At 40.9% G+C, this 24,264-nt stretch overlaps 1 protein-coding gene across 2 annotated transcripts in view; it reads right to left on the bottom strand.

The window, feature by feature from the left end:
- Nucleotides 1-24,264, bottom strand: part of GABRG3 (gamma-aminobutyric acid type A receptor subunit gamma3) — a 644,601-nt gene that overhangs the window by 315,128 nt on the left and 305,209 nt on the right. The window lies entirely within an intron of this gene.

Here is a 24,264-nt window from a genome sequence, read left to right on the forward strand (position 1 = left end):
GTGTGTTCATGGTGGACATGCCCGATTTATCTCTATTGCCCAAGGTGCTAACCAACACCTTCGTGAGTGCTGTGATATGGAAAACAAGTACCTTGATCCCAGCGTTTCCTGGGGAAAGCTGAGGATTCACGAATGTTCATTGGGGAGTCTGCATTCTACACAAATGACCAGCATGCACAATGCACTACAAGACAGAACTGCTCGGACTCCTCGGAGCCGCCTTCAGTCATATCTAAGACCTGATGAACTTACTGTGAACCAGGAGAACAATTTGGTAACAGGGAGGAAAGACAGAGGTGCTGTCTTAAGGCATAAAAGGTTGAAGAGGTGATTCTCCCCTTCCTCACCTCAGATCACTGTTTCTTTTTCAAAACACCCAGTGCTTCTTCTGGCCTCCAATTACTATGCATTTAAAATTCATACCATTAAAAAATAAATAAAAGATGACAAGAAGTAGGGAATCAAACTAAACTTCTGAACACTCAAAGTCTTCAGAAATTTAGTTCTACTGACAGGACAGTAGAACCCTAGGGTGTTCTGTTTCTTTGTATAGGTATGGATGAATACTAAACATTTTGAAACTGGAAACTGCTCACTTGGGTAGTTCCTGATTAAAGTTTTCATGCCATAGCACAGGGAAAAATGATAAATTTTGTGGAGTTAGACTAAGCATAAAGCCATCAGAATTTCATCCCCCAAATCAAAGGAATCTGTTAAACAAAGAAGTTATAGACTGAAAGTAAGTAATTACAAAACTGGAGGCTCTGTTATCAACAAAAATGGAAAATGTACAATGCTCCTTGTTTTGAATACAGCTAATGCACTATTATCTTGGACACATAAGATGAATGCACAGTGACACTGTATATTGCATTGCATGGGACATGGGACAATGCATGAGGCATTGTTTTGCAACACACTCTTGGAGGGCTGACAATACTGCATCACTAGATTGCTAAATTGGACATGTTTTAAAATGGTAAATCATGACCCTTCATTGATGTTATTATTTTCATTTAAAAGTAAGTCATATGTCTGATTTTTGCATTGATTTGAAGTTCTGAAAAGGAATTTCACAATTGTTGACTTTTAGGCTTGTGTGAGTTTTGGTTTTTTACCACGAGCAAGTATTAAACAAGTCAGTAACACTCAACAACACTTGGAACATCTGTGAGAAGCTGGTTTGTTTAAGGTAGTACTCTGGGCAGCCCTGCAAAGTTTTTAAGAGATTGAAATGCATGTTGGCGCAGTTCAGGAGCATTCCCCTGTTACTAAACCACAGATACGAAACACACCCAAGTAGGTGTGACACACACAAGCCAAACCACCAACTCTTTCCCCATTAATCAGAGAGTCATAACTTGGGCACTGTCACTGATGGTTTTTGCTACTTTCTTTATAATCAGGCATTGAGTTCAGCTTCTCATCTCCAGCATTTTCCAAGCTCTCCTTTCAGTAGAAAAGCACACAATGGTAACTTAATACAACCAGTCTGGAAATTTCCAACTCCTTCAACTCTCCACCTTGCAAGTTCCCAGACTTGAATCCTCTTCTGAGAAGCCTTCCTGACTTTTCAGGGCAGAGTCAGTCACTAGTGTTAAAATAATTAAACAAGGAGGCCATTAGATCAAAGTTGCTCTAATGCCTTGGTAGCTACCTGCATAAGCAAACCAAAACCTAAACCAAAGTCAATTCCTGTGAATGCACTGGTATCCCAGAAAATGAAATTTAAGAACAACCCATCATACACAGCCAACTAGGCTTTCCCAAGTAAGAAAACTGCTTAAGCTGTAGCCAATCAAATAATTTTCTTGCTTTGCTTCCCCGTCTGCTCTATAAAAGCCTTACCCCCAGCTCCTGTTTGGTAGAGTGCTCCTAACCACTTCTGGTTTGGTGCTGCCCAACTCAAACTGATCTTGCTCAGATAAACTCTTGAAAAATTTTAACATGCTTCAGTTTATCTCTTAACACTAGAAATGCTTAAAGTAACAACTGAACTATTCTTAGGACAGAGACCACTTGCTCCTTTACTTACAGCTCCTCATGCTCGACAACTGCTGTACTCGAGACCTCTTGTTAGAACGATTTATTAACCCCCTTCTCTCCTTGAGAGCAGCAAGGTAAGTGTAGGTCCTCTGGCATAACTATCATGACCTAGAATAACACGAAGCTATTCTGTAAACACTGGTTCATGAATGAGTGGTTAAAGAGTGAATATTATTACCTTTTCTAAGCTCACAGTAGTTTTTTGACACTAGTAAGCACTATAGTTCCTGTAGCACCCATTCTATAGCTGTGTCCCTTGAGAGCACAGGTTTAAAACAAGATGGAACTGAACTGTTAGAATATAGGAATAAATGGGCTGGGCAGTCACGTAAACTTGGGAAATGATGACTGTTGGCTCTTTCTTTAAGAAATTCACTATTATATGTATGCATATTAGCATGCTGAAGGCTGTGTTGATCTCTTAAAGTTTAAAAAAAAAAAAGGAAAAGGTTTAATTGTCCCCAGCAGTCAAACTGGAGCTGCAGAAAGTATATTTTGCTTGTTTGTTATTTTTTCAGCATACCTTTTTATGTAGGCCAGAAGAAATTTCCCAATACCAGCTTTATGCTCCAGGCCTTTTTTTAATACAAGGTTGCTAAGAACTGACTCTCTTAGGTTTTTTATGGTACATGACTTGCCCCAGGCCATTCTGCGGAGGTGATTCTGCAGGTGTGCTTAGAGGAAGGGACATCAAGGCTCCTTCTTTCCTTGTAACCAGCATTTAGAGGTGAACTGGAAATGTTTGAAGCAACAACTGAATTATTCTTAGCACAAAGGTCAGAATGCGTTGTGAGAAAAAGAAAATAAAGGCTTCCTTTCTTTAGAATGATCCTGAAGGATGTCTGAGCCACCAAGGGCCCGTCTGTCATGCTTTCTGGCATTTATCTTCTCCACCTATAAATGTCTCCATGAGAGGCATCTGTCTAGGTAATGTCTAATGATAAACTAATTCTAATTTAAAATATTATTGGGCAGTGGAATCAGGATGGCTGCATAGTTTCTGAATTTCCCCAAATCCTCAATGCAAGCCAAACAGATCATTGAGGATGAGGATAACATATGAAAAACCCCTGGACGATATCTTTAAAATAGACAAACAAACAAACAAACAGGTGTCAGGGAATAGCCCTGAGCGCCAAAGAGGATCTGGCCCCAGGTAGAAACCAGGGCATTGGGTCGGCAAATTACGGCAAAACTGGGAGAAGTCCTTGCAGGCCCTAAGCTGCAGGTGTGTGCAGAAAGTGCAGCTGGCAGAGGGATTGAGAGTCACAGACCACCAGGGAGTTCGTGCTGGTCACAAACACTGAGGAAGCTGTAGAAGCAGAATGTGCCCCGAGCAGGGCGGAAGCCCTGGGCAGCAGAGACAGAAAGTCCCCCTGGGGTGGGGGGTGTAGAGAAGCAGATCCCAGCAAGAAGTAGGGACAATGAAACCCACCATTCCCAGGGGAAGGCCCGATGGAAGGCCAGAAAACATAGGGCTGGTCCTTGTTTCTGATCGCTTTCTTTAAACACTATGTTACTTCCTAGCTCTGAATGATGAACAGTTCTAGAAACTGTGACAACCTGATAGCAATGCCCCTAGGTGCCAGATGGTATTTTCTGAATGCCATTCCCCACTGAGTGGGGACAGAGCCCCGTAGAAGAATGACTAATTACAGGGTTTGGGAAAGAAATATACAAAGAGATCCTGGGACATCGTGTGACACCTGAGGAGGGTCATGTCAAAAGTCACAGAAGCCAATTTTCAGGGGCTTCCATTCAACAAAGACAGGAAAATGTGAGACTCAGAAAAGTAACTACTATAAAAGATACATGCACCCCAGTGCTCACAGCAGCACTATTTACAATAGCCAAGACATGGAATCAACCTAAATGTTCATCAACATATGAATGGATAAAGAAGATGTCGTACATATATACAATGGAATACTAATCAGCCATAAAAAAAGAATGAAATTGCTATTTGCAGCAACCATTTGCAGATGGACCTAGAGATTATCATACTAAGCAAAGTAAGTCAGACAGAGATTACTCATATGTGGAATCTAAAAACATGATACAAATGAACTTTTTTTAGAAAACAAAACAGAAATAGACTCACAGACATAGAAAACAAATTTATGGTCACCAAAGGGGATATGGGGGGCATAAATTAGGAGTTTGGGATTAACATACACACACTACTATATATAAAATAGGCAAACAACAAGAACCTACTACCTACTATATAGCACCGGGAACTATATTGAATATCTTGTAATAACCTATAATGAAAAAGAATCTGAAAAAGAATATATATGTATGTATTTATGTATAACTGAATCACTTTGCTGTACACCTGAAACACTGTAAATCAACTATACTTCAATTTAAAAAATGTACTGAATATATAAGGATGTATGAGCCTATAATGATATTCAATAAAGTGTGTGTGAGAGTGAGGGAAGGGAGTGGAGGGGAGGAGATGGGAGGGGAGGGAAGGGGGAGCGGGGGAGGGAACAGTCACTGGTCAGCACTGGGGATGCATAGAGCACTGCCCACTCTGCCAACTGGCAATTAAAGGGAAAGATTTCAGCATTCATCCTCCTTTTCCTGTACAGTAGTGTGCCTGGGTAACCAAATAGCCGTTAATTGATGAAGGACAGTGGTTTTGTACTGATGGACTCTATTAAAGTGGAAGAAACAGTGCCTGATGTGATACAACATATGAAATGCAGGAAATGTGGGTAGTAGAGTAAATAGCTCCAGAAGAAAGAAAGCAGCCAAATGTCTTCAACACATCAATGCATGGAAAAGCAAGCAGATGGATGTTCTGCTGGAGAAGGAAGGACACTCATCAGACACGTGGATGCGACCAAGTGTGGCATGGATGGCCCGATGCTGCTCTAACAAGGCAGCCACATGAATATGACTGGTTGTGGTCTGCACATTACAGGATGCCAGGGAAGCAATGGGGATTTTGTTGGCAGTATAACAGTATTGTTCGGTTTTTAAAAAGTCCATATGTTTTAGCAAAGTATTCTCGGGTATGTAGGGGCAAAATGATGAGAGGCCTAGGTTTGAATTAAATTATTTCAACATCAAAAATAAAAAGTGTGGGGAAATCTTGATAATTATTGAATCAGATTATGAGCATACAGGGTAACAATGTACTATTCTCTCTGGTTTTGTATGTTTCATAAATAAATTTTCCTACAAATATTATTGTGAGGAAAATGTCACTAAATATACATATTTATAATTAACTATTAGTAAAAGATAAAGTATTTGGAGCAAGAAATGCTATTCAGAATCTCCCCACTAGGTTCCTCCCTGTCCGTCCCCTTCCTCTTACCCCTCCCCCTCCATTCTCCGTCCTTCTCCCTCATAAAACCACACCAATCTGCATCCAGATGGCTTGGAATTGTTAACCAAAGGAGCAGACTAATGGGCATGTGTGTCGGTTATCTTCTCAGAACTGCCAAAGCAGCCAACTCCCTGCTGAACTGCTAATGGGACCCTAACTGCAAACCCATTTCCCTACATCAACGAAGAGGATCACATCCAGAACATTTACAAACGAAGTAGGTAGTTAAAATGCAACAAGAAGAAAGCCCTGACATTTCAATTTTAGAGCTAGCAAATGATTATAGACTTTCAGAACAGAGTGTTATACGCCTCTGTCACAAGAGATGAGGCCAACTGTTTGATGGGGTGTTGCTCTCCTAGTCCCAGAGTGAGGCTTGCAAGCAGAAGGAGCATTTCTTTAGGTGCATTCACAGATGGATGAGTGGAATTCAGGCGACTCTGATGATGACAGAGTACAAATTGCTGCTGGCAGCCTGAGGGAACCCTCATCTGCGTGGTGCACTCAGGGCAGCTGGACAGTTTGCCCAGGGTTCTTAGACTCACCAGCTAATTCTGAGACCACAGTTTGCCCAACAGGAACCAGCCTGTGCCTTCCAGGTGCAGAAACTTGGACTGTTAAGGCTGTCTTGGCACTGCAGGCCCTGTTCTGAGGTCTGAATACCATGGGAATCCCTGGATCCCTGGAGGGGGAGGAAGGTTCCGGGTCAGTATGACTGGAATTAAACTGGGTAATGGGGCTTGCAGTCATACTTGGTGAAAAGGATTCAAGGAACATTTCTGGCTCATAGAGGTCTGAGGCTGCAGGTGCACATGTGCTGCATGCATTTACTAGATGAAGTGATATTGCAAGAGATCAATGTCCGGGTCTGCCTGTCCTGCTGAACCTCAGGGCTGGAGAAGGACAGAGTGGATTCTGGGAAAGTAGTAAGGAGGGTGTCAGAGAGGAGTTCAACATGCAGAAGTGCAGGATAATAACTTGGGTATAAATAATCTAAGCCTCAGAAATGTCATGGCTCTGAGCTACAGGTTTCAAAGGAGGAAAGTGGAGTGAGGGTGAGGCTCAGTGGAGAACCCAGCCCTGATGATCCCCAGGGAAACTCTACAGTCAAGGAAGTCACCATGCTGAGGACTAAAGAATCTTCCAGGACTTCCCAGTGACAACTCCATGGACTCCAGGGAAGCTTCACTTCTCAGAGCCGACACTTCCTTCCACACACCTGGCCATGCTGTCCTATCCCTGCCACTCTATAATTTTTGCTCTGCTTACACACATTTCTCCTTTGGGCACCTTGGAAGCTAAGATCACCCTTATTCACATCTCTTCACTGCACCCAGAACAACAGTGTCTGACACAAGCATGGGTTTTGGTTGGCCTAGAACCTGTGTAACACATCACAGAATGTGCACAAATACTAAACCGAAACACTAAAACTGTTGTTCTAGGTGGCAAGGGAGGAATAATTTTCTTCCTTGTTATGATTTTCCTAATTGATGGTATACTACTTCTCTCTCTTTCTGTCTCTGTCTTCATATACTAAACACACACAAACACAATTTGCAGCGAAGAGCAAAGGAATGGCAGGAACATTCGGGCACTCCCACCAGGAGTAATAACTTGAGGAGAACATCTCTGTGCATCAGTGTTCCTTTATTTCTAGCTTTTACATTGGTAGCCCAAGGGAAAGAAAAATAATTTTTATTTAATATTAAAAGACATAGTTAAGTAAAGTGAAGGGGTTTCATGATTTAAGATTTGATGCAGATTCTCAAAGCTATAATTTATTTCTTAATTTGAGAGCATGGATTCTAATGGATTGTTCTTTTAGGAGAAATGTTTGATGATCTGGCTCTAACATCTAACGCACCCAGCCAGGTGCAAGCAGTGTAACCCATGATGAGCACTCCCAGATGCTGGTGCCCTGTTCTGCCCGCTTCCTCCTCGCCCAGCACCAGACCAGGCCCAGCTCCTGCTTTTCTGTCACCACCTGATGAATAGTCTGAGTCATCTGCAGAGCGAGAGCTAAAAGCCCAATCTGGAAGGGACAGACTTGAAAGTAGTAATTATATATTTTCAATTTGAAATTGCTTGAGTTGAGAGATTCAAAATCTATTTGGGGAATGAATAATAATATACTGATAACTGGCACATTTTTACATCAGCCTTCCCCTTTTAAACACTCATTTGGGACAACTAGCAAGAAAATGCTAACGAAATAAAAATACCTTATTTCTTGCACACATCTTATTTGTCACATTCATCTGCCTTCACACTCTACTGTCATGATTTCAAAATAATCAAGAGCACTAATACTGCTATCAAAAAATTGATATATTGTGTTATTAATTGGAGTATTTGGTACATTTATATTTGAGGTGATTATTGATATGTTTCTGCTTGCCTTCTGTCTTGCAATTTGTTTTCTATTTGTTGCATCTGTCCTTTGTTCCTTGTATTTTTCTTTTCTGTCTTTTGGATCAACTAAAATGTGTTTTAGTATTCAGTTGTATCTCCTTTATTTGTTTTAAGCTATACTTCTTTGTGTTATTTTTAATGGTGGCTCTATAGTTTACAATATGCATCTTTTTTTTTTTTAATGTTGAGCCTTCTTTTAATTTATTTATTTTAATTTTTGGCTGTGTTGGGTCTTCGTTTCTGTGCAAGGGCTTTCTCTAGTTGTGGCAAGCGGGGGCCACTCTTCATCGCGGTGCGCAGGCCTCTCACTGTCGTGGCCTCTCTTGTTGCGGAGCACAGGCTCCAGACACGCAGGCTCAGTAGTTGTGGCTCACGGGCCTAGTTGCTCCGCGGCAAGTGGGATCTTCCCAGACCAGGGCTCGAACCCGTGTCCCCTGCATTAGCAGGCAGATTTTCAACCACTGCACCACCAGGGAAGCCCGATATGCATCTTTTAATTTATCAACGTCTATGATAATTTAATATTATATTATTTACCTATCATATACGAAACTTACAAGAGTATCTACTTTCAATTCCTCTCTCCTCTCCTTTGTGCTATTATTGTTGAATGTTCTTTCCACATATAAACTTGACTACACATTGTTATTACTTTTGCTTTAAATGGCTAATTGTCTTTTGAAGAAATTAAGAAATGAGAAAAAGTGCTTTAAATTTACTTACATATTTCCATTTATCTGAGCTCCTCAATCCTTCAGTAGACCCAAGTTTCCATTTGGTATAATTGTCCTTCAGCCTGAAGCAAGGTTTTTAATTTTTCTTGTAGCACACCTCTGCTGGTGATGAATTCTCTCACTCATTAATCATGTATATATATTTTTAAAATATTTATTTATTTGGTTGCACAGGGTCTTAGTTGTGGGAGGTGGGCTCCTTACTTGTGGCTCTCTGGCTCCTTAGTTGTGGCATGTGAACTCTTAGTTGTGGCACGCATGTGGGATCTATTTCCCTGACCAGGGATCGAACCAGGGCCCCCTGCCTTGGGAGCACAGAGTCTTAACCACTGCACCACCAGGGAAGTCTCCCAATCATATATTTTTTAACATACATTTTGAAGGATATTTCCCTTGGTTATATAATTTTTTACTAGATCGATCTCTCTCTCTCTCCTTTAAAGATGTTATTCCACTGTTATTTTTAGTTTGCATTATTTCAGATGCGAAGTCAGACTATTTTCATCAACATTCTCCTCTGTAATATGTCACTTTTCCCTCTGGTTGCTTAAAAATGTTTTTCTTTATCTTTTTTTGTTTCAGCAATTTAATTATTATTTTCCTAGGTATGAATTTTCTGCCTAGGGTTGGTTATGTTTCTTTGTCCTGAGGATTTATATTTTTCAGTTAAACTTGGAAAATATTCAGTCGTTATTTCTCTATATATCTTCCCCCAATTCCTCTCCTTCTGGGGCTGCTATTACACACACTTGAGACCACTTGACATTGTCTCAGAGGTCACTCAGGCTCTGATCATTCTTTTAGCCCTTTTCCTTCAGTAGTTCAGCTTAGATAGTTTCTATTGAAGATAGAAAGTTCACTGATCTTTTCTTCTGCAATACATGCAATATTAAATTTCCTGTTAAGTCCGTATATTATTTTTAAATTTTAGATATTGCCTTTTTGAGGTCTAGAATTTTGATTCTTTTCATAGTTTTCAGTCTCTACTGAGACTCCCCATCTCTTCTTTCATTATCTTCCTGTTTCCCTTTAAACCTTCATAATATTTATAATAGTCTTTTAATGTCCTTGTCTGTTATGTCCACCATTACTATTCTTTCTGAGTCTTTTCTGTGAAGACTGAATTTTCTCTTGATTATTGCCACACTTTCCTGCTTCTTTGCATATCTAATAATTTTTAATTGTATTACGGACACTGGATGCAACGCTATTAATGTCTAGATATTGTCTTTTTTCAAGTACATTGCATTTTGTTCCAGTAATTAGTTAATTCAGCTTGTTTCGTTTGAAGCTTGTTTTCAATCTTTTTTGAGTAGCTCTAGAACTTAGACTTCTTACTTTTGGGTTAGACTAGCCCTATTTCTAAAGCATTGGCTTCCTTGAGTTTCAAATAAATGCTTAGTGTCTCTCCACTTTGGCTGGTCTGAATTCTAATGTCTCTGAGCTTTGTACAATTTCCAAAGCTGCCATTCAACACAGAGCTTCCCAGTAATTGTTCCCTGTCAGGTCTTGTGAGCACTGCCTCACAGCTTATTATTTTGGTCAGATTTCTGAACCTCTTCTTCTGCACAGTTCCCTCTTCTCTGATATTCGTCCTGCATCTCCAGCCATGTCAGCATCGCAGAACTCTGATCTCCATTGCCTCAGCTCAGTGAGGCCAACGTGCTCTGTCTGGGCTCCATCTTCTTGCACCAGGACTGGAGAGCACATCTAGGCAGAAAGCCAGGTGATGATGAGGCTCACCTTATGAGCTTTCCTGCTCTCCAAGAACATGGTCCCATGCTTCCTCCTGCCCAACATCCAAAAACAATCATTTCATATATTTTGTTCAATTACATAGTTATTTATGGTGGGAAGGCCAGCCTGACACATAACTTCTGCATGGCCAAAACAGGAAGTCAGTACAGATTTTTGAAAATCAAGACCACAAATTGTAGGAAAAAATGTGGTCAAGGCAGTCCTACCAAGGCACAGAACCAAAACCATGGTTGCATCATTTCCTCAGAAAGTAGAGCAGTAAAGGTAACAAAATGCCCCTGATAGCTGTGAGAAAGTCTGAGACTGAATTGAGTTGTGTGGATGGTGCTTTGGGCTTGGGGAAGAAGACAGACCAAATTAGTGATGGAAGGGTAAAATGAAGAGTGAATTGTAGGAGTTCAGCTTTTGCTGCGTCTCATCTCTGACTGAGACATCTGTGTTGACCACACCTGAAGCAACGTGGACCTTGGCCCAGGTGTCTTCAGTCATCATAACTGAGAAAAACTGATGGGGACTAACTAACAAGGCATTTTTCCCACCCTAAACCAAAGTGAAACCAGATGGGCAAATGAATTACAATCCTATGGTCTCCGCCCAAAGGAGGAAAAGACGAGGTCTGAATTGTTTGGCTGGGTGAGGGGTAATTGGTAGTTTTCTGAGGCCTGGGGTCTCTGTCGTAAAGTTCATCTTACAAATCCCAATCCACCCTTGTGCATACTTTGGGGCTGTCATATAACGGGGTTTGGCCCCCCACACAGACATCCCTTGACAAGGTCATGCATATACATAAAGGAGTGTTACCTAATAGGCCAAAATAATAACATACTGGATGACAGATTCTATAAGCAGACATATTCGAATAAATTAATTTAAAATTTTATATTGGCCTGATAAACACACTAAAATCTAAGGAAATATAGTAGCAATATTTGATATGAGAAACATTAAAATAAATAAGATATTAAATGGGATGACTAACTGAATGGATATAGCAGAGGAAAAACTTAACAAAACTCAAAGACTAGATTGAGCAAATGCCAATGGATAAGAAAAGACAAAGTCACATGAAATATAAAAGGAAAGTTAAGATATATGCAAGACACAGGCTGAAGTGCCGTCGTCCAGATAATAGAAGTCCTGAAAAGAGACAAACATTAAAATGGGTTGTAAGAAATATGTAAAGAAAGAGTGAAGCTAAAGAATTTTTAAAATTTAAGAAAACACTTATATTGAAATGGCCTACAGAGAACCAAATAGGATATTTCAGGTGTCTGCCCCCAGTTCCTGAAATAGGGCTTCTGAAACCCTTGTAAATAGAGGTGCTAAGAAGACTTTTGTACTAATATTTAGTCTTTGACCCCAGTTCCCTGCACAGAGCTCATGAAACCCTTGAAAATTCCTAAGTGGTAAAAGCACTAGGAACATCTTTTGTTCTAACATTTGGTCTTTGACCCTGGTTCTTGACACAGAGCTCCTAAATCCCTTGGAACTTCCTGGGTGATGGGAGTGTCTTTGCTCTAATGAGTTGACTGGGTGGGCACCTGGATGGCTCCTGGATAGGGGTTGGTCACCAGGAAGACCAAGCCATTATCAAAATTTGGAACTTTCAGCCCCACCTCCCATTCTCTAGAGAAGGGAGAGGGGCTGGAAACAGAGTTACTATTCATGCCTATATGGTGAAGCCTCTGTAAAAACCCCAACAGTATGGGACTCAGGAAGTTTCCAGGTTGATGAACACATCCACATACCAGAGTGTGATGCACCTCAACTCCACGGAGACAGAAGCTCCTGCACTCGGGACCTTCCTAGATCTCCCCTGATGTATCCCTTCATCTGGCTGTTCATCCACATCCTTTAATATTCTTTAATAAGCTAGTAAAGGTAAGTGTTTCCCTGAGTTCTGTGAGCTATTCTAGCAACAAAAATTGAATCCCAGGAGGAAGGAGTCATGGGAACCTCCGATTTGTAGCCAAATCAAACAAAAGTTGTGGGTAATCTGGGGACCTACTACTTGAAGTTGGCACTGAAGTTGGGGGGGACAGTCTTGTGGGACTGAGCCCTTAACCTATGGGATCTGACACTAACTCCAGGTAACACTGTCAAAATGGAGTTAAATTGTAGGACACCCACCTGGTGATGAGGAATTGTGTGGTATGGGGAATAACCCCCCAACATCTTACTGTGATGTTGGGGAATAACCCCCCAACATCTTACTGTAAGAGTAAAGGAGAAACACAAAAGGAACACTGAAATTTTTGCAACACTGAGGAAAATGCCAGAGCACATACAAAGGAAATGAATCAAAATGACATTACATTGGATACATGATAGGAGTGGAAGGAATAACAAAAGATGCAAAAACTTGAAAAATTCTTCCCTTTTTTTAGTCTTTAAAATCCAAGTATTTAGTGAAATTAATACAGATTCTTCAGCTTTCTTTAGTTAGTATTTGTCCTGCTATTTTCTGCTTTCCCTGATGCTTTTATTTGTGTCAATCTTGAACAGCAAATATTTGTATTCGGTTTTTCCAAATTGTTTTCTTCTACTGGGAGAGTTTTATCTATTTACATTTTAAACTTATTTATGTTTGGAACTATTTCTCCCTTCTTATCTGATTAATTTATCCTTCATTATCTGTACTTCTTTTTAGTTATGTCTTATCTTCCTTTTTGTAACTGACGGATCTATCAGTTCTGTAGAAAACAAGGATTTAGAATACTCTCACAATTGTCAATGAACCCTAGTCTATGAATGAGGCCCTGCTCTAGGTACTGGAGACAGAAGAGTAAAATAGACATAATATCTATCCTCAAGACAGTGGAGGGGAGAAAATCAGTCTCCACATTTCTGGGATAAAAGATGCCTCTAGCTAACTGATAAACATTAGTGTCTTTATAACAATTTTTAAAAAGGAAAAGAAAAAATAATAATTGGTACACTGATGGAAGGAAACAAAAGAATGCCAGATAATATAAAAAATATATAACAGTGGTTATTGAACTTGGTCTTTTAAGCAATGTTTCACAAAAGTATATGAAGCAACATGGCAAAGATATAACTATAAAAAATGACAGTTGAAAATTTCTATGTTTATTCATTTGAGTTTTTCTGAATTATAACTGCTGCCATGTCTGTAATTGAGGTTGAAAACTGCCTTTCCAAATAGTGAGGGAACCATTGAAGAGCTTCTGGTCCATTTCTCTTCCAAAGATAATGACTCACAGCTTATTCATAAACAAGAAAAAATAATACAGAATGTTGGTATTTTCCCCCTCAGTCTTAAGAAAAGCTTGGGAACCTAGGTTTCTGTTATTGACTTTTTTTTTTTTTTTTTTTTTTTTTTTTTATTTTTTTGCGGTACGCGGACCTCTCACTGTTGCAGCCCCTCCCGTTGCGGAGCACAGGCTCTGGACGCGCAGGCTCAGCAGCCATGGTTCACGGACCCAGCCGCTCTGAGGCATGTGGGATCTTCCCGGACCGGGGCACGAACCCGCGTCCCCTGCATCGGCAGGCGGACTCTCAACCACTGCGCCACCAGGGAAGCCCTCTGTTATTGACTTTTGACTTCTGGTTCTCATCAAGCCACTTCACTTGCCTCTTTTTCAGTTTCAGGATAACGTGTGAGGAACCCCCAGAATAACATCTGTGAAACTATTCTGCAAAACATAAATTCTTATACCCCTTTAATTTATGGAATGGAAGACATTCTGAACAGGGAAACAATGTAAGTCCTTTAAGCCTCTACCCGGCACTATGTCTATTCCTGTCACCAAGGAAGGCTGGCCCCCTTCTGAAGGGGCAGTATGTTACAAAACAGAAGTGCTTGAACGTTGTCACTCTTTCAAAGAGCAAAACAGGCATTTCTAAGATCCAGGGTCACATTTAAAACAATCCTATTAGAAAACTGGTTGAAAAACTGAGATTTTCACCATAGAAGATATTTGGGTGGCAAATAAGCATGTAAAAAAGATGTTCATCATCACAGGTCATAAGGAAATGCAAATTAAAACCAAAGCGAGCAGTCACTACACACCAATCAGAATGGCTAAAGTAAAAACAGCTGAGCTCTGCCAACTCTCAGTCTGGTACTTCCCAAGTAATAATCTCTCTAAGCCTCAGTTTCCTCACCTGAAAAGCAAGTATTTTTCACGTTTCTTCCTGTGTTTGAACGGTCATTTTCAGACTTGAAGATGATAAATGCAGCACCTATGACAGTCTCTGACCTCTAGTGGGGCTCACAAGAAGTAGCTACGAACACATACAGTAGGTATACAGCGATATGAATGCGTATAGTTACTTAAAAACTTACACAACCTCATATAACGAGAAACATTGTTTTCAGGGTAAAATATCATTTTCTATTCTCTCAAAAATGAAAATTGCTAATCAAAAGGAAAAAAACCTCACGTATCACAGAGAAGTAAAAAGTAAGAGAGGATTGTGAATTCACTTGGTTTTTTTAAAGAGGCATATGAAAATCTTCCTCAATGCATAAAACATTTAAAATAATATGCAAATTTATATATTAATAAATTAAAAGCAAGAGGAGAGGTGAAAAATAAGTAGAGAAAGAAGAATTAAAGATGTTCTCAGAGATGCAAAGAGTTTCTGAGGGAAAAATAAGAATAAGCGTGAAAATACCTGTGGAAGAAAGGAAAGGGGATGAGAGAGGTAAGGTGAGGTGTAAAGATTCGGTGTAATAATAAGGATAAAGAGGAATTATTTAGACATCAAGAAAATTCTAAAAATCTTGAAAAAAAGTCCTTGTCACATTGCTGCCTCTCTCAGGACAATGGTCTTAGAAGCTTTCAACTTGTTTTATTGCTCTCTGAAATGCCCAGTGAGCTGTCTAACCATTTCTCATGGCTCTTCATCGGTGTTCTAAAAGGTGGCAGAAGATCCACCTAGTAGGAGAGGGAAAAATGTTCTCTAGTCTCTAATAGTAACCTAAGAAATACCCTCCATGCGCGCACACACACACACACACACACACACACACACACATGCACACATGGTGAAATAAAGCCAAAATTCTGAATATGTCCACCCCTGATTTAATTCCAGCCTTGGAAATAGCTGAAAAGAATTACCTGTCTCTAATCAGTCATTGGATTTCCACTTACCTGAGTTTAATGCTATTTCAAATATTATCTATACCTTTTCTATCAAAATGAATGATTTTGGACTTGAAAAGGGTAGAGTGATGAGAAAAATGATGATGATGACTAACAGAAATCATTTATTGAGTGTTTAGCACACACCAACTCTGCTAGGGACATTATGTAAACTGCTCCATTTAATTATTAGTTATAGTAATGTACTAACAATTATTAGCATTTATTGAGAGGCAAATACATTTCAGCATACTGCTTTATTATCATGCATTGTTTTCTTTGATCCTTACACTGTTATGTGAGGCAAGTGAAGTTGAAAAGGGTCAAATTCATTGAAGTAGAACGTGATAGAGCTATGTCTGATTCATCTTTCTTAGACCATTGCCCATTGTCAGAATTCCATTTATTCAATCATTCTTTTTTTACTGTCTACCAGGTATCAGGCTAAGAGGATGTGTGGTAACCTGTCCCCATAACTAACTGTAAATAACTTTCCTTGGGTCATAGAGTGAGTAGGTGGCTGAGCTGAGCCTCAAACCCAAGTTTGTCTAACGGCAAAGCCTTGTTCTTTGTCCTCATGACACTGCCTTCAAATGCGCCTTGAGACATAAGATTTAGGAAGATTTTGATAAAGGGCAGACTTTATCAGCTTTGGAGGGCTGAATAAATAAAATTAATATGTCCTAAAGCCCATGTACCACTTCAGTTTTCTCTCTTCTTTTCAATGAGATAACTGAAGCTCACTGGAGTTGTTACAGTACTGTACTTAAAAAAACTGATCCAACAATCTCCTAAACCAGGCATTCATTATGCAGTAAATGTTTGCCACATTCTGGGCACTGTTTTCAGGACTCACAGCCACTCTTTACAATCCTACTAATATTTGATAATAGATACTTCTATTATCAAATTTTGATGAGGAAAATGCGTTTGAGGGAGGTGTCTGGGCTGAGTCGAACCCAAGCTCCTTGCTGCCTCGCTCTCTTAGGCTTTCCCAGCATGGCTCAGCTTCTGGATGGAGGCAATGAGCAAGGCTGACCAGTAGAATTGGCAGCAGCAGAATAAAGGCCATAACTGAATCAAGTCATAAATGTCAGTCTAACTGACACCTAAGGAATGTGAAGTGGCTGGTAGAATGAAGATTTCCACAGCGATTTAACACACTTTGGCCAATAAGGGGAAAGAAAATAAGGCTTGATTTAATAGGAAATGCAGAGTTTTTGAAAATTTTTGAAAAGGAAGATACCAGGATGAAATCTATGTTTCAACAAACCAGATCTGAAGCAGCATATGGGAATAGATGCAAGGGGCAGAGTCTGGAGACTTTGGGACTGCCCCAGGCAAGAGGATTAGAGAACTCAACCCTGGGTTTTAAAAGGAGGGTACAGCGACTTGCTTGGTTATAAAAACAGTTAAAGATAGCAATAAAGGTTAATGCTAAGAGGAGCCCAGAAAAGCTATGGGGTGGGGGGAGGGGGGGTCACTCTATAGAGGGAGGAGAATTTTGGAACAGAGATGGTGCTCTTGTCAACAGGGAATGTTGCCCAACATTCCAGTTCTACGTGGATCAAGCCACCAGCCACTGCAGCTGCCCCCACACCCAATGGTGTGCCCTGAGGGGAATTTAGGCTGGATCAAAACAGGAAGTTTTCGGTGCTTCTTAAGATGTATATCTAAGGAATAATTTCAATAAGCCCAGGCTCTTGCATCTTCCCACACACAGAAAAGCACTAAAATCATCAACGTGAGACATTTGTTTTTTGTGATTAGCAGTAATCTTTTTTTTTTTTTTTTTTTTTTTGCGGTACGCGGGCCTCTCACTGTTGCGGCCTCTCCCGTTGCGGAGCACAGGTTCCGGACGCGCAAGCTCAGCGGCCATGGTTCACGGGCCCAGCCGCTCCGCGGCATGTGGGATCCTCCCGGACCGGGGCACGAACCCGCAGCCCCTGCATCGGCAGGCGGACTCTCAACCACTGGCGCCACCAGGGAAGCCCAGCAGTAATCTTTTGATGGTCAATTACATGGGTTTTTTTTCCAGCAAAAAATCCCTATATATCCTGGCTCTTCCCTTAACTCTTCTGAGCAGTTCCTCAGAGCTATCTGAGAGGCTGTCTCCTGGGCTATAGTCCTCAGTAAGGTCCCCAAATAAAACTTAACTTGTAACTTTTAGGTTTTGTATTTTTCTTCAGTCAACACTCTCCAGTAAGTTTTAGATATAATAAAAGATCCAGGGGGCACTAATAGCAGGTAAATGGAAGTACTAAAATAGTCTTCCAGGAGGCTTGATCTGAGAAAGGTGGCATTTACTTGTTACAATTTATAGTTTCAGGTTCACAAGAACTGCCTCCCATATAGATGTAACTGCAAACCACAGGGAGGGCAGAGAACACAGTGGTTATGGAATTGTGGAAACTGGCCCATGCTGTTATGATTTTCATAAGAGGGAAATAGTAGGTTTAGGACAAACTGGTAAATCTAACAATTTCTACTCAAAGGCAAGAATAAATAATTATCAGGTAGTTGTTAAGCCTTTAGAAAAGGCTACTCTAATCACTAGGAGCTAAAATGGAATCACTGAAAAAAAGAGTCATGGCAAACAATGCCACATCATTTCAAGACAGAGCTAACTAGAATTGCAGGTCAGAGAAATTCCAAAGTTACCGGCCGTGTGCCTTGATTTTCAGCAGGTGTTTGTGGACACCAAATGTTGCAGTGAACACAGAAATATATGCTGAACAGTGCAGCAGGTTTAAGAAGGCGTGAAGAGCCATGCTCAGAGAATGGCCAAGAGCATACTTTTCAGCATCATGAAGGTTTGTTCACCTTTGAAAATGTGGTTGAAGACACAGGAGACATCATAACATCATGAGCTGCCTAGCTGAGCATTCTGTGTGAAAAATGGAATATTTCCTGCCATATCAGTAGACAAAGGATGTCACAGTCATCAGTGATTACAACCACTGCCAACTGGTGTGCTGGTGAGCCCTGAGGGCACTCAGGAAGGAAACAAAGAATGCTTGCCATCTAGCAGCCATCAGAGGGCAGCCACTCCCTATGGTGAGCCCTGAGGAAACTTAGGATGTGAAAATACAGGACACTGACCCCAGATAGCTGAGGTGCATATCAAAGGAATGATTTCAGTGAACCCAGACTCTTGCATCTTCCCATACATAGAAAAGTGCTAAATTGTTTAACTTGACATATGTGGTTTTCTTTAACATCTTTTGATGTTCCGACTACCTGCCCTTTGTTGCAAAACTCCTATATATCCTAGCTCCCCGCCTTGTCTCCTCCGAGGAGTTCTCTCAGGGTTAACTTGATATGCTGCCTCCCAGGCTTGAAGTCCTAGAAATTCCTGCAGAATAAAACATAACTCTCAATTTTTAGGTTGTGAATATTTTTTTAGTCGACAGGTGCAATGAGGGGGAATATGTCAGATGACATTCATACACAAAATATTCTTTCCAGGTTATGGTGATCAATTTAAACCAAAAAGAACTTTAAAGGAAAGAAGTAAAAATTAAGCATATAAGAACTGAATAAGGAGAGATAATTTAGCAGGAATTCATTTGAGAAGAAGCCTCAGAGTTTGGGTTGCAAACAAAGTTTAAGCTAGCAAAAAATGCTACTACAACCTTATGCTGTGTAATAGTAGTCTTCTATTCCTACTAAGGGCAGAAAAGGTGGCCCAGCACAGGGCACTGAACTGACTACATCTGGAGTCAATGCATGGTTGGGAAACATATTTTTAGGGCCCTTCTGAGGACTGACAAAAAAAAAAAGGAGTTCACCACTGAACCAGAGGATTTCCAATAGAAATCAGCAGAGTTGAATATTCTGAGGCATGAGATGGATAAAAACACTTAGGTCTAACCAGGCTGGTGAAGGGAATCTCAGGAGAAGAGAATAAGGAATTTTTAACCTTGAAAATGGAACTTAATTGTATAGAATTATATTCTCAAATACCCGAAGGGCCTTGATAATCAAATTATCAGTTATTCTGTGTAATGCCAAGAAGTAGAATTAGGAGCACTGGTTTGAGAGATGTTAATGAGTGTCTAGGAATATTCTCATGTAGGAAAGGATTGAGCAAGAAGTATGACTCAGATGGTCTAAGACCCTTCAGGCAGAAACATACCCAGTCTTGGACATGCTGGCAAATGTCAAGACCAAAATAATACGATTTATTCCACAAGTATTTATTAAGCTTTACTGTAACCCCCACACTGAGTTTGAGGCTACAGATGCATTGGTAAAGAAGAGAGACAGTCCTTCACCCTTAAGTATGGGGCTGGTCATAGTGGGGACTTAGGCAGGACTTTCCCATGAAGGTAACCTCTGGGGAGCAAGTGCTAGTTAAGACTCTGAACTCCTGAGACAAGAGCTAGCTTGTAACCAAGAAAGAGGAAAGATAGAGTAGGCGGTGGAAGCAGGGAGGCTGTGTGTTTGGTTAACCAATATCGCAATCAGATAAACTGAAGCAAAGTTATTTTGCTGTAAGTCCCTTTCACAGAGGGTTGCTGGTCTTATCTTTTTTTAAGAAGGTGTTGCTCTAAGTATAAATGAGTTTACATATGTAAAACACCTAGAAGAGTCCCAGGCACATAGAAAGTGCTATATAAAGGTTGGCCATTATTGTTATTGTTGTTGTTGGCCTTTGTCCTGATGGTCCCAGAGGGGTTGCATTATGGACTGAATGTTTCTGTCTCCCCAAAATTCCTATGTTGAAGCTCTAACCATTCCCCCACAATGTGATGATATTTGGAGGCAGGGCCCCTGGGAGGTGATTAGGGTTAGATGAGGTCATGAGAGTGGACCTCTCATGATGGGGTTAGCTTTAAGAGGAAGAGAGACCAGACTTTCTTTCTCAGCACCATGTAATAGCACAGCAAGAAGATAGCTGTCTGCAAGCCAGGAAGAGGGCCTTCATATGACAACTGCATTGCCTGGCAACTTGATCTTGGACTTCCAGCCTCCAGAGCTGTGAGAAAATAAATGTCTGTTGTTTAAGCCAATGCAGTCTACTGTATGCTGTCATGATGGCTTGAGCTAAGGCAAAGAGGGAGGGGGTGCTGTTATGACAGGAGGCCGAACCCTCTCACTGGGCTTGCAGCATATGCTATTCTTGGTCACCAGTTGCATCTCCTCTCAGGCAGAAACCCTCAAGTAAAAGGGATTTGGCACACAATTTTGATCACGTTCCCATCACTACATCCTCCCTGCTGCTGGCTTTCTACAGCTCTCAACACTGAGGAACTCTGGATCCAGAGTCATCTGGCAACATGCTCCTCTTCATTCTCCTCCTCACACTCACTGGCCTTTGATCAGCTCCTTCAGTGGGCCATGCCTCCTCTGGCCTCATGCCCTTGTCGTGCCATTCCCTCTTCATGACATGCTCACCCAGTCCTTCCACATCAGCATGTGTCCAGTAAAGTCTGAATTTCCTAATCAGATAAATTTCCCCATTGTACAGTACACCTTAGCACTTACCAACATCTGTAAATATGTTTTCTGTGAAAATGAAACTAACGGCTTCCCCCTTACCCTTTTCCCCACACTCCACCAGGACAGAGGCTCCATGTCTAGTGCTGACCATCTCACCCCAGCCCTCAGCACAGTACCTGGCATACATCTATATGCACTGAACATGTCTGTTTTAATGAACACATTGATAAAGAGCAATAAAGACTTGAACCCACCACACACATTAGGTAATGCCTCCGGCCTGGGTTTAATTTCTCTGCACATACCTTGACTCCAGGGACCTTGAGGAAAAACAAGAGAAGCTTTTAAACCATGCATGTCTTGCCTCTCACAGAGGGAGCTGCTTACTCATTGTGTGTGTCAGTCATATGTGGGGTGACCACCTTTCTGGGGAGTTGTGACAGTTCATTTTACGTGTCAACTTAACTAGGCTAAGGGATGCTCAGATAGCTGATAAACCATTATTTCTGGGTATGTTTGTGAGGGTGTTAGTAGACTGAAGAAAGAAGGTCGTTCTGCCCAGTGTGGGAAGGCACCACCCAATGCTCTGAGGGCAGAGGAAGGAGGAAAAGGGCCCTGGGACGCTGTGCCAGTGGGAGGCACAGTGGCCTTGCGGATGGGCTCCCTGCTCATTCCTGGAACCATCTGCCCAAAGCCAACAGGCCTGAAGCACGCAGGCCGAGCCTTGCACTGTGCAGGAGCTGGGGACACAAAATGAAGAGAAGACAGCCCCTGCTCTGCATGGGCACAGAGTGCAGTAGGCCAGGGTGGTAGTTTAGAGAAGCCTAACTTCAGAAAGCTGAGCAAAAATAGTCACACTGAAACTTCTGTAAGGCTATCAGTGGATTTATCAGCCAAAACCTTACAGAACAAGAGAGAGTGGAATAGTATATTCATTGTGTTAAAAGAAAAAAATGCCAATCAAGAATACTTAACCAGCTAAGTCACCTTTCAAAAATGACAGTGCGATAAAGACTTTCCCAAACAAACAAGAGAGTTCATCATCACTAGACCAGCCTTATAAGAAATGCTAAAAGGAGTTCTTCAAGCTGAAATGAATGGTGATATTCTGTTTGCAATCAGCTGAAGTGCTATAAGAGAAATTAAGATGTAAGAGAAAGGAGAGTATAGTTATTTCTATATTTCTTTCCTTTTTGGTATTTCTGAACATTAGTTGAGAAGTTGCTCTATGTCATAGACAGATATTTTCTGTTGGACATCCTTCAAATGTTGCTAGTAAATATATTTAGAAGCACATTTGCCATCCTGGATCTCTTGGAGAAGACTTCTAAGAACAGTTTGGAGAAAACTCTGATCCAAGACTAATTACTCATTTGCTTTTGGAACTGAACATCTAAACACATCAAAATAAAACCAATTTGATGTGAGACATCACTTTCCATTAAAAGGAGGAGGTTCACATGTGTTAATTTTGTTGGGAGCTAATATATGCATGCCAATTATGATGCAAAGACTCCCTTTCACAACAGCAGTAAATGTAATACTTAATATTTGATGTTTAAATTAAAAATATTCCACCAATGAGATATTATTTGCCAAAAATGTTCAATGTAAATTTAATCATGATGGAGGAATCAGATATACCAGAATGTGGGACCTGATACTGTTATCAGATAACTAACCTACAATCTTCAGAAAAATAAAATGGTACAATAAACACAACAAATCAGAAGGGAGGGCGCCAGTCTAGATCAGAAGAGACTGAAGAGATATGGTTAGTAAGTATCAAGGGTGAACTTGATTCTTAGATCAAAATAACATAGTCATGAAAGACATTTCAGATGCAACTTGGAAATTTGGGTCTATAGATTAGATACTAAATGATAACTTTGATTTAATGGTATTATGGGTATGTAGGAGAATGCTTTCTATCTTAGGTGTGCTTGTAAAATATTAAGGGGTGGTGTATTGTGATATCTGCACTTTACCTTCAACTAATTTGCTAAAGAGGAGTGTGTGTGTGTGTGTGTGTGTGTATGTGTGTGTGTGTTTAGAGAGAGAGAGAATAAATGTGCAAAAACTCAGTTAATCTAGGTCAAAGGTTAATAGGCGTCTATTGTACTGCTCTTTCAGCTTTGCTTTACATTTGAAAATTTTCAAAATTAAAGTAGGAAAATATTTTATGTTAAACATTCTAATTTCTTCTATGTGCCATGACAGTAACATTTGCTCAGGGACATGGAGATGGTTTGCTCTGATATCTCCTTCTTCCAGCCCCTCCACCAGCTGAACTGAACAGGAGTCCACTCCAAAGAAGGCACTGTTGAGCGACAGTGAGGCGAGCACTGTCAACAATGGGGTTGGCCTCACCACACACGGTCCTTATACAGCCTCTGCAGGGGAGACACATAGAAGGCTTAGACACTTCCTGCCCCCATAGAATGTTCACCTTTAGGTGGGGCTAAGGCAAGCAACTCTGTATACACGTTGTAGAAAGCAATGCTTACATTGGGAAAGATAGCAATGGAGCTTACAAAAGCTTTGGAAAATCTCAAGATGTTTGTAAAATTTGTTTGACAACAGAATAAAAGAGAAGTGAGAGGTAAAGAAGAAGCGTGCATGGCTGTCAGGCTTAGGAGTTTATTTGTAATTTTGGGGGCAGTGGGGAGTCTCCAAGGGTGTTGAAACATGGTAAGAGCTGTGTTTCAGCAGAATTTGTCCGTGAGTGGTATTGGTCAGACAGGTCAGGATTGCTGAAAGGGACTAGGGTGAGAATCCATGTGGGGACAGTGAGGCTGGAGAGGTTAAGAGGCAATGAAGAGAAACTGACACCCAAAGACCCAGTGTCTAGTGGACCTGGATCACCTACTAACATTGTAGGCAAATCTCAACCTCCATGTGACCCCTACCACTTTTTTACCTTAAGAAAAATAGCTGCAATCTCTTGGGTTGTTAAGAGTATCAAATAGGTAAGAGATCTTAAATGTTTTAAATTCTAACAATAATGTTGCCTTACATTTATGGGTTAAATGTAGTTTTTTGCTGGTCCTTCATCCTAGCTGCTAACTAGGGACCACTGTGCTTACCCCTCTCCTAATAATAATCTGTATCTGGGAGCATCAAAGGGATGCTCCACACAATCACCACAGGATGCCCACTTCCTTTCCTCTGATCCTATTTTAGAAAATGCTGGGTACGCTCTTTCATGTTTGGCATGCTTTGGTTACCATCTTAATTATTGCTGGGTACTGCCACCTGACCCAGCACCAGATGTGTCTAAAAGCTGCCACAACCTTTTCCACTTAGCCCGCTGGTCCTGTACTCTCAGAAGACCAAAGCTGGACAGTGGGCAGTTGGCACAATGAGGAGGAATTAACTTCACCTTTTTGTGTAGATCCTTGTCTAA

The sequence above is a fragment of the Stenella coeruleoalba genome (assembly GCF_951394435.1).
Source record: "Stenella coeruleoalba genome assembly, chromosome: 2".
Taxonomy (NCBI): domain Eukaryota; kingdom Metazoa; phylum Chordata; class Mammalia; order Artiodactyla; family Delphinidae; genus Stenella; species Stenella coeruleoalba.